We start from the raw sequence: 10,675 nt of genomic DNA, 5'->3' as shown, positions 1-10,675 counted from the left end.
GGGCATCGGGCGCCCGGGGCTCGGGCCCAGGAGGCCCGGGCCGGCCCGAGGGCAGGAGCCCCCAGCAACACCGCGACTCCGGACGGGCGGGCAGGCTAGGGGCCGGCCCGAGCTGTGAGCGAGCCAGCGAGCGAGCAAGCGAGGCGGCGAGCGGGCCGGGAGGAGGGGAGGAAGGAGCGCGCCGCGAGCGAGCGAGGCGAGCTAGCAGAGGGAGCGAGTGAGGGACGGCAGGCAGTGAGGTCATCCTTTGAATCTAATTGTCTGAGTCAGGAGGAGATGTGGCACTTGATGCTGGGGGAGGGGAGGGGAAAAGGACCCTCGGCTCTGAGCCGCGGCTCCTCCTCACACCCAGAGCAGCTCAGGCCTCCCTTCCCCCGCTCAGGGCGGAGTTGCCTCTGGCCAACTCGGGCGGACCCCTGCCTGTCTCAGGGTTGACTGACCTCTGTAGCCAGGGGAGACCAATAAGCCGTGAGATGTGGGACACAGTCCCATCACCCCCAGAGAGTGGCCACCTTCCTACTCTCTGGGGGTGATAGCGACCCCCACCCAAGCCCACCTCACGGTTACTAAATTTCTAAGGATAATGATAGGCGCCCAACCTACATCCAGGTCACATTCCTGCCTTTTGAGGATAAAGGGGAAACTTCAGCCAGCCTTCCAAGTTACCTTCCAGCACTTTAGGAGCATGGAGTCCCCAATTCTATTCCCTAGGTTACTTCTTTCTCTGAAAATTTGTGGGAATCTGGACATTGAACCCCAGCTCACCTTCTGGACCTCTGAGAATAATAGTGCAATGCCACCCAATCTTCCAGTTACTGCACTTTGGAGGGCATAAGGACCCTCAATTGACCCCAAAGATCTCCCTACTCTACATGCCCAACTCTTTAAGAGAGGCAAGAACCAGGCCAGATTCCCAGGGTCCCCTAGGGGCTACCCAAAGAACCAGACTACTCCATGGTGGGAGGTGAAGGGGGACAAGATGGGCCCTGGGCCAGTTAGGTATGCACATCCATGCATGCACCTATGAGCACATGTGCACATGTGTAAACACACAGTGGGGAGCACCAAGCAGCCGGAGATGCTCACACCAAGGGCCACACACCCCTCCCTTCACCCCATGGGGGGAGGGGTGATAAATATTTAAGGGGCTTTTAGCTCAGAAGGGGCTGAAGCTGGGGGAGGGAGGAGGATCCATGATGCCTGATTAATGGGGTTACGGGCTTGGATCAATCCATCCGCCCGCTGCTCCCTGCTCCCTCCTCCCTCCTCCTCCCTCCCTCGGCCTAATGCGCTTTATCAGGAGACGCTTTTCTGACTTGGCAGCGTCGGGTGTTTTAAATAGACCCATTTAGAGCAAGGGTTGGGGGAGAAGGGGGGGAAGGGAGACAGAGATGATTCAGGAGAGAGACAAGCTCTGGAAGAGAGACTGGGAGAGGAGAGACAAAAGGAGATGTAGAGACACATAGATAAGAGACTGAGGATGAGACTCTGAGGGAGACTGATATTGGAGGGGGTAATGGGAGGCCAAGGGGAAGCTGGGGGGCCGCAGAGCAGAAACATACAAAAAAAGAGACAGAGAGAGGAAAGGAGCCACCAGCGGTGGGGAGAAACCTGGAGAGAGGCTCTCAGCAAGAGCTGAGTGCTAGCCTGGGAGACAGCAGATATCTTTATTTCCAAAAACAGTTTTTCATCCACTTTGTTAAATTAAAAAGCTGTTTTTAAAGCGATGCTGGAGGTACTGTAGAGGGAGGATGGACAGAACTGCCAAGTCTTCCCTCCCAGCCTCCTCTTCGGGCTCCCACAGAAGCTGCCTAACCCTTAACTAACCCCAGGGGTGTTCTCTAGCTCCCCTGCTCTGTGATCCTCTGGGATCCCCAGAGACACAGGGCATCAGAGCTACTGTTCATTGGCAGGAAGTCCTTCCTGCTGTCTGGCCTCAGTCCCTCCTGCTGCAGGGAGCCCAGTTACTTGCCCAATCACTACTAGCCTTCTCTTCTCCAGCCCCTGTTCCAACTCAATAAGGTGATCCCAATTGTGGGGGAGGATTATGTGCCCTCATAGAAGTAGCTTACTTTATCATCAAGCCATGAGACTCCTCCCAGGTGTGCCCCCTATAAATATTTATTATCTATTGTTGTGTAAATCCAAACTTCTATGGGATACCCTACCCTGTGTCCTTAGGTCCTGTGGGAACAGTGGGTTGGAAGCTTACTTAACTCTCTACAGCTTTCTGGAGCCTCCCTTCTCTTTAGAACCCCACCTCCATTTTAAGTCCCTTTTATGGCCCTGTGTCAGCCTGGGATACCCCACCCCACCCTCAAAAGCATCCCAGTCCTAGTTCTGAAGGGTCAGTCAGTCCCCTACTCCTGGGCCAGGAAAATGACCAGTCTGTTTGGGAGCTGAGATGAAAAGCCGGCTGGCCTTTGTGGGCCTCTGGCGGGTTTTGGACAATAGGCCCTTCCGTTCCGCTTCACCGCCTTGATTCCTTGGACGCCCCCACCCCGGGCTGCCAATCGGGGGCCTTGGCTGGCCTTAATGAAAGGCAGGGAGAGTCAAGCCCAGCCCCATGGCTGGCCCCAGAAGATTTTGGAATTTCCGACCCCCATCCCATCTACTCCAAGCCCAGCTGCTTCCCTAATCAAGCCAGAGAGATGCTTTTGGGGCAGAGAGGGAGCCTGACAATGAGACAGAAACATACTCCCACATCCAGGATTCAGCGCTCTCAGTGCAGAACCCAATTTTCTGACATGGCTTTGCCCTTGCCTGTGTGACTGCAGGTAAGTCCCTTTCCCTTTGTGGGCCTATCACAGGCGCATGAAAAGCCTCAGGAGGAAGAACAGAGGAAGAGAAGGAAGGGATCTCAGGCCCTCCTTCACTCACACCCCAAACCTATAGCCACACTGCACCAGCCTGATACCTGGAGACAGACTTGGCTCATCTGGGTCCCCAGCACATACCTCTTCACCACTGGCTGTACACTGAGCACATCAATGTCCTCCTTCTCCAGACCAACTCTTTCCAAGACTTCCAAAACCAAGGGGGCAGGATGATGTGACAAGGCTGGATTCTAGAAGGGCAAAGGGTACAAATCAGAGATCACAGAGCACCCACAAGCCTTAGTCCAACTAAGAACTCATTCCATACAATGCTACTGAGAAAAGGGGAGACTGAAGCAGGCAACAGATAAGTGTCTAGAAAAGGGAAAGTTGAGACAGTCCAGACTCCCTCCAGCATCCCAAGTTGACTTCAGGTTCTAAACCACAGGGACAAAAGGATTCCAGAACTAGCCTAACACCATTCACAGATACATACTCATACCCAGAGACAATCTAAAGTCCCCCGACAAGCAATTCATAGGCACAAGTACCTCCACATCACACATTTTCTCATGTGGCCACCAGCAGGGCAAAAACACCCACCATCATACTATCTTCTTCCTCATCACCACTGTGATTTATTGAGCATCTGTTATATGCCAGGAACTGTGTCAAGCACTTTATATGCATTATCTCATTTAATTCTCATGACTTCTCCATGAGATAGGTTCTATTATTATTCCCATTTGACAGTTGAAAAAAATGAGGTTCAGAGAAGTTAAGTAACTTGCCTCAGACCATATGGCTGATGAGTTCCAGTGCATAGATTTGAGTCCAAGTCTAGCTCCAAAGCCTTTGTGCTATACTGGTTTGCCTCTGCAGTTCTCTCTCTTGCCTGCACAATGCCTTTCCCATTAACGATAGTAACAGCTCACACTTGTTCAGAGTCTTAATGAGTCCGGTATCATGATAAGTACTTAACATTTTGTATTGAATCATCAAAACAATTTTAGACTTAATTGTTTCCATTTTACAGATGAGGAAACTGAAGCTCAGAGAACAAAAGCACCTTGTCCAAAGTCCCACAACTGGTAGCTGATAAGGGAGCTAGCATTGTACTCAGGGCTGTTCCAATGGGGCCCAATCACTTAATAGAAGAGATCCTATGGATCCAACTTCCCCTCTTCCCCCAAAAAAACAGGTCCGAAATGTGTCTGCCAAAGGCATAAGCAGGTGCCTAAACACACAGCCATGAGAAAGGGTCATCCATGTCATCTAACTCTGACCAAAGATGCAACTAGACAGAGATAGCCACAAACTAAAATAAGGTGTTAGAGATAGGATGGATGGTGGTACCAGATACAGACATACCAAGAGATAAGCAAACAGAGGGAGACGGAGAGGTCTGAGACAGAGAGACACACATCAGGCCAAAGAATAACAGACATTTGGGAAACAAGACAATAGAGGGAAAGGAAGATACAGTACAAACATGATGAAAAAACACAGACAAATACGCACCAACATCAAAAGACACAGACACACATAGAGAGCCCTCTAGGGGCTTGACGTCTGCCTCAGTCAGTAGAACATGCGACTGTTAATCTTGGGGTTGTGAATTCGAGCCCCATGTTGGATGTAGAGATTACTAAAAAAAAAAAAAAAAAAAAAAAGAGCCCTCTAACCTTGATAAGAAAAAAAATTGTGTAAGCAAACAAGGCTCAGGCTGAGTGTGGCTTGTGTGTATGTGTGCATGTACACATGTTGGGGGTACATGCAGAGTCTGTATCACTACACACATTACACCAGCTGTTCCAGCAATTTCATCTGATTAATAATAAATGCCCCATAATTACAGCTGCTCCCCCAGCCCTCTTTCTTGTTTTTTGTCAGCTGCCGCCAGACCAGCCCCTTAAGGACCCCCATGGTCCTCTCCATCCTCACCTGATGCCTTCTAGTAGGCTGAAGAACACAAGCTGATGGAAGAGACCAGACTTCCTTCCAATCTGAGGTGGGAATACCCATCTATCTTAGATTAATACCCTCTGCTTCCAAGTAAAAGACCCTTAGGTGTCACTCAGCACTCTCCCCTATCCTAGGTATAACCTGTGACCCTTAACATGGCCTAGGGGCCCAAGTCTAGGAAGCAGAGAGATAAACTCCAAACTCCCCTTGCCTGCTCTTTATCACTCACTGGCTGAAAGAAGTCTCCATTCACAAACTTCCCCTAGCTTTGCAACCCCGTAGACTCAAAGGAGGAAGGAACTAATTCAGCGGCCCCCACTGCATCATTCCAACCCAGAATCTCTGTCTCTTGTGTATCCTCATGCTTTGGACACTGGGTGGCTCCGCCTCCATTCCTGAGCCCCCCAAGGTCCACCTCCTTCCAGGCCTCCCACCCTAGCTCTCCAAGGCAGCTCTATCAGAATCAGCTGCGGGTTTGTGCTGATCTGTTTCTAATCGCTGGGGCCTGGTTCACGCTTGCCCCCCCCCAATATTGATTCCATTATTTGGAGAATCATTGACGTCAGGAACCTGGATGAGTGCCAAAACCGCCTTCTCTCCGAGCCTGGGCCAGGGCCAGCCCCCCCATCCTGTGATTTCACAGAGGGGCCCAGAAAGGTCAGCTTACAGGCTAAGGTCATATGGCATCTGCCCTCAGAGGCCAGGCTCTTCTTACCTTTTTTGGAACCACTGTGCAGCATCCATCTTTGGGGAAGAGGGGATACACAAAGGCCTAGGGAGTCAGAAGTGAGGTGGGGGCCTACAAAAGGGGGTATACAAGAACCCCACTAGGACTCTAGGAGGTAGGGATGGGGGCAGTGGCTCAGAAAAGGCTACTTAGGGAAGATTTTTTCTGTGTCCCATACTTATTTTGAAATATCCTGAAGCTGGACTTGAAACGGTTACCACTGATTACTTAATTTTTACATCTGATATCAAATGTATCTTCAAACTCTCCAGGAAGGAAATTCTTTACAATATAAGATAATGGAGTACCCTAAATGTTGCCATAATTTGAAGAACTGGCATCACTAGTTTTATAAACCTTTGTTCCATATACAACAGCTCTGTCTCCTGTTGCATCTCCTGCCCATGATGCCTCAGTTTCCAGATACTCTCCTAGTCTCTCCTGGCTCTGTGTCTATCTTATCAAAATGCAGCCACTGTTACACTAGCCCACACCAGCAACTCCCAGGCTCTGGCTGGACAGGATATTTTTAGGAACCGAACCCCGTGTTCTCAGACAAACATTAATAACCAATATAGACAGTTTGTGGTGCCCACAGCAGCTAAACAACCTCTGAGCCTAGCTTCAGCGTATCAGAGATAGGGTCCATTGCCTTGGCTAGAGTCCAAGAAACCCCAACCTATAGAGACCAAGGGTCACACTCACAACCACATGAGAAAAGGACTTTCCCACCTGAAAAATCCTAAAGCTGAGGAGAGGACAGAAGTGATCTCTGACCTCTGCCACAGAATCAGTCATCGCCCTGCCCCAGTCTCCCTTAGTTCCAAACTTTTCAAGGAAGAAGCTGCCTATTCTCTGTACACCTTCCCTGAGTACAAGAAGGTCCTTCTTAGTCTAGACTGCAGATCATTCAGGGGTCTTTCAAGTCAAATAGGGTAATACAATACTGGCTGCTGGGTCTCAAGCCACAAACCCCAGAGAGTCCCCTCTCCCCCTGGTCTCTCCCACTCAATTCATTCCTCACCATTTATTGAGCACCTAATTCGTGTCGGGTACTATGCTGGCAGTTGAGGATATGGTCCTGCCCACAAGGAGCACTCAGTCTGATGAGAAAGAAGAAGATGTATTGTTTACTCAACATCACCCTCTTACCAAGAAGTGTACCAGGTATGCCAGAGGCAGGGTACAGCAGTGAGCAGAGAGACCCAATCCCTGGGTCCCACAGAGCTCACAGGCAATTAACTATGTAACTTTGCTGAGTTTTGTGAGGGAAAATTATAGTGTATGGTGTGGCATACTGACCATCCCAGGCCTGGAAAAACTCCTGAGACTCTTAAATCCATTCCTAAACCCCATGAGCCCTTGCACTGACTAGAAGTCACCATTATAGTCTAGCTTCAGTCCTTTCCACTGTAGATGTATCCCCAGCTTCCAGAAGCTGGTTCTGCAAGGAGCAGCATCTAACTCTTCCCCACATCTGCCCCAGCTCCCTGTTCCACCTCTTGGCCCCCAGAGTTCCTGGCTCTGGTGACCGCCAACCCAACATGACTCTGTGCTTTGGGGACTCTCTTTACCCTCTACAGAGGTAAAGGAGGGTGATGATCTCAGCACCCTCAGCCCACAGGGACTACTGGCCTCCCTAGCCCCTCCCCACAGGAAGCTAAAGCCTGGGGCCACAGTTTACACAGCTGAGGTCTCCCCAACTCTCTTCACTCTACGGTGGGTCTGGAGGAGGGGTCAGCTCTCTTCGCAGCCTCCTTGCTCTCTGGGACACCCCCCCCAAAACCAGGCACACGTGGTCCCCCCCTCAACCCATCTGCATTTCAAAGAAAATCTGCTCCATATGTTTCCATTCATTTACACTTCAACTCACCATGGTGGGGCAGAAACTAGGACGCCAGTCCTTCAAGACCCCCCCCCACCCCACAGCGGGGCTGGGGAGCATGTGTCCCCTTCAGGGACAGGAAGCTGATACAACGGAGCCATCTGAGCCTGAGGGCCAGATCTGTACTGCTGTTGGGGTGCCCAGGGGGTGATTATGCAGCTCAAGCAGCCCCAACTTGCTGACCTCCACAGCAGAAGGATACATAAGCCCAGCAGTGTCTCCAGGGCAGGTGGAATCCCAGCATAGTTTACAACCTCACCCAACCTTCCCCCACAGGGCTACTGCTTTTCTCGGGAGTACACTGGAGAACGCTGGTCATTCTATAGAGACAAGATAAGAGTTCCATAGACACTCCAAAAGACAGTGTGAGATATAACATAACTTGGCCCCTACCCGTCTCCAGCCAGGGCAGAGGAGAAAAGAGGGTGGGTTTCAGTCCAATCTCCTCCTTCAGCTACCTTCACACCATAGATCCAGGCTATGATCTCCCTTAGAATCAGAGATTCAATACCCTAGAAAGGTCAAAGGAGTCAGAGGTCTACCCTCTCACCAAATCAATTTTGACACTCTTCCCATACTAAGGATGACTGGGATGGGAGAACTGTCTTGGGAGGACATAAGTGTTTTTTCCCCACACTGATTCCCTTACCACAGAGGGAATACCCAAAACTATTTAACGGGGATATGCTTGTACATGGCACATGGGGACTCTATGGGTATATATCACTCCTGTGTGAAAAAGCCACTCAGATCTTCCTACCAATAAGCTAATAATAACCTACTCTCCTTGCAGAAAGAAAGATAAAAGAAGGTTTAACTGGGTGAGTGTTTTCCACAACCCTCTCCATCAGTCCATAACCCAAGTGAGTGACATGCCCAAAAATGTATCCTCTTTCCTTCCCATCTTTGGAGGGGACATGTCTTGTAGCCGTTTCTGTTGCTTACCCAACTGCCCTGCTCTACACCATAAATCAAAAAAAGCATGGGTGTATTTGATTATGAGTTCACCACAACCCTAGTTTGGGGCTGAATGTGAGCCCCAGGATGGAAGAATAACTGGGTGTGATTCTAAGTGTGAACCCCGGGGTCCCCATGGGAATATAAAAGTCTAGTGTGAGTTTAAGCCCCAGGACGGAAGTGAGTTTAATGTTTTCACCAGGAATGCTCATCTGTAGTGTGAACACTGGGTCCCTGAGTGATCCCAGGATGGAAGTGAGAATTTTGCTAGTGTGAATCTGAGTGTGAGCTCCAAGATGGAAGGATGAATCTATGAACCTCAGTGTCTTGTGTGAATCCTGGAGTTCAAATGGGAGCCCCAGGTTCCCCCATGAGAGTCTGAGTGTGAGCCCTTAGTCTTAATATGACTCTGGCTATGAGCCCCAGAATAGAAGTGACAATCCAAAATGGAGGTCCAGGGTCGAAGTGTGAATCCAAGTGTGAACTCTAGGATGCCCTTGAGATTCTGAGCATGGGCTCTAGGTCTCAATGAAAGTCTATGAGCCTTAAAACATTAATGTGAATCAAAGTGTGAGCATGAGTCCCAATGTGAGTCTGATGTAACCCTAGGACTTAAGTGTACAGTTGGATATGAGCCCCAGAATTTAAGTGTGAATCTGAGTGTATCTCCATATGCATTTACATGTCCTGATGTGAATCTAATTATGAATTCCAAAGAAGCCTCAAGAAGTCTTGAATGTGTACTTTAAACTCTTAGTTTTTGCATAAGGTTTAGGATCCTTGGTGTATTAACCCTGATGGAGTGTGAACCTTAGCTCCATGTTACCAATCTTGACCATGAACTCCAAGAACCAGTTCAGAGGACTTTTGTGGGTTTTGACAGTACAGAGAGAGACATAGTTTATTGAGACACATAGGCCCCCTCCATCCCCAAGCCCTGGCTAGCCCTGCAGCAATAGGAATATTCAACTGTTCAAGTCCCATCCCTATACAAGCAATGGTACACCCACAGTTAGACACACAAAAATACAGTTTCAGACCCTCTGGACATACACCAATTGTCAATGCAAACACACACCCAGCATTTCAAATTCCCACCTCAATGATTACAGCCACATGAACACCCCCAGTGACACAGACACAAACATACCAAGTATTACAAGCAAAACAATTAGTGTTACAGACACACTCCCACAGTGGCATGCAGACACACACCTAGTGTTGCAGACAAGCTGCCAGCCACACAGACACACACAGACGCTTCTCAAAGAGAGAGCCTAGACAGAAAGAGAAAGAAAATCCTGAATTTTCAACAAGGCGTGAAATAGTCCTGCCCGCCTGAAGCTACTGAAGGGGGGAGGGGGCCAAGGGAGCAAGCGAGCGCGAGAACTAGACGCAGGAGGAGAGGCTCGGGAGAGGAGAGGAGCTGAGGAGGAGAGCTGTCCGTCTGGTGACCTCCCCGCGGCCCAGCCCCCACGCACGGGGAGATACACTACTCGGAACAACACAGGGACACCCAAGCCGGCTCACACAGAGCCGCACTAGAGGAGACACACACCGGCTGAGTCACAAAGAGACGGGGATACACCACAAGCGGACTCACAAACACACAACAGAGGAGGTCTTACAAAGAGACACTGGAGGAAACCCACTACACGGTGATACAGGCGGACTCACGAGGAAACCATAGGCAGGTTTACACCGAGACACACACACACACACACACACACACACACACACACACACGCGCGGATTCACACGGACACATACACTAGCAAACGCGCAACCGTCCGTTCACACCCCTGGGCGCTTTGAAGTCTAGATTTCTGCGGGAGAAGGAAGCCGCCTCCAGGCGCGCGGGGGTCACTACGACCCCCCAGTTCCGGAATTTTCCCAGACCCCGCGTACGCTGCTGAGGGGTGAGAGAACAGAGACGCTAGGACTATCCGCCTCGGCCACCTTCCCCCAGCCGATTGTCCGCCCCCATCATCACCACGCCCAACCCCCCGACGCGCCGGGACGCTGGGGGCCCCTTCTCACGCGCCCCCGCCCCCGAGTTTGCAGGCAAAGTTTCCCTTGAACTTTCCCGTTTCTCTCTTCCCCGGGGTCGCGGGCCCACGCGTGTCCTCTCCCTCTTCCCGCGCGCACGAGGGCCGCGGGTCTGTCAGTCAGCTCGAGGGTCTGAGGGTCCGGCCGCGCGCTGTCCGCCGCGGAGTACTCACCGCGCCCTCGGGCCGCCGGGGCTCCGCGCCTCGCCCTTCGACCACCCCGGGCAGGGAGCGAGGCACGGAGCGCGGAGCTAGCACCGCTGCCGGATCCCACTGC

At 51.0% G+C, this 10,675-nt stretch overlaps 1 protein-coding gene across 6 annotated transcripts in view; it reads right to left on the bottom strand.

Moving 5' to 3' along the window:
- Positions 1-10,669, bottom strand: part of CNTFR (ciliary neurotrophic factor receptor) — a 53,908-nt gene extending 43,239 nt beyond the window's left edge. For 3 of the 6 annotated variants that reach the window (XM_029920617.1, XM_029920614.1, XM_029920616.1), the window contains exon 1: positions 10,573-10,669. The gene's annotated coding sequence lies outside the window, so the exon portion shown is untranslated. Of the gene's footprint in view, positions 1-11; positions 100-2,957; positions 3,068-10,572 lie in introns of those variants that run through there. The other 3 variants (XM_029920613.1, XM_029920612.1, XM_029920618.1) reach the window with 2 other exon arrangements.
- Between the last annotated feature and the right edge of the window lie 6 nt (positions 10,670-10,675).

Source organism: Suricata suricatta, chromosome 13 (assembly GCF_006229205.1).
Source record: "Suricata suricatta isolate VVHF042 chromosome 13, meerkat_22Aug2017_6uvM2_HiC, whole genome shotgun sequence".
Taxonomy (NCBI): domain Eukaryota; kingdom Metazoa; phylum Chordata; class Mammalia; order Carnivora; family Herpestidae; genus Suricata; species Suricata suricatta.
This window is presented reverse-complemented; position numbering and strand designations above follow the sequence as displayed.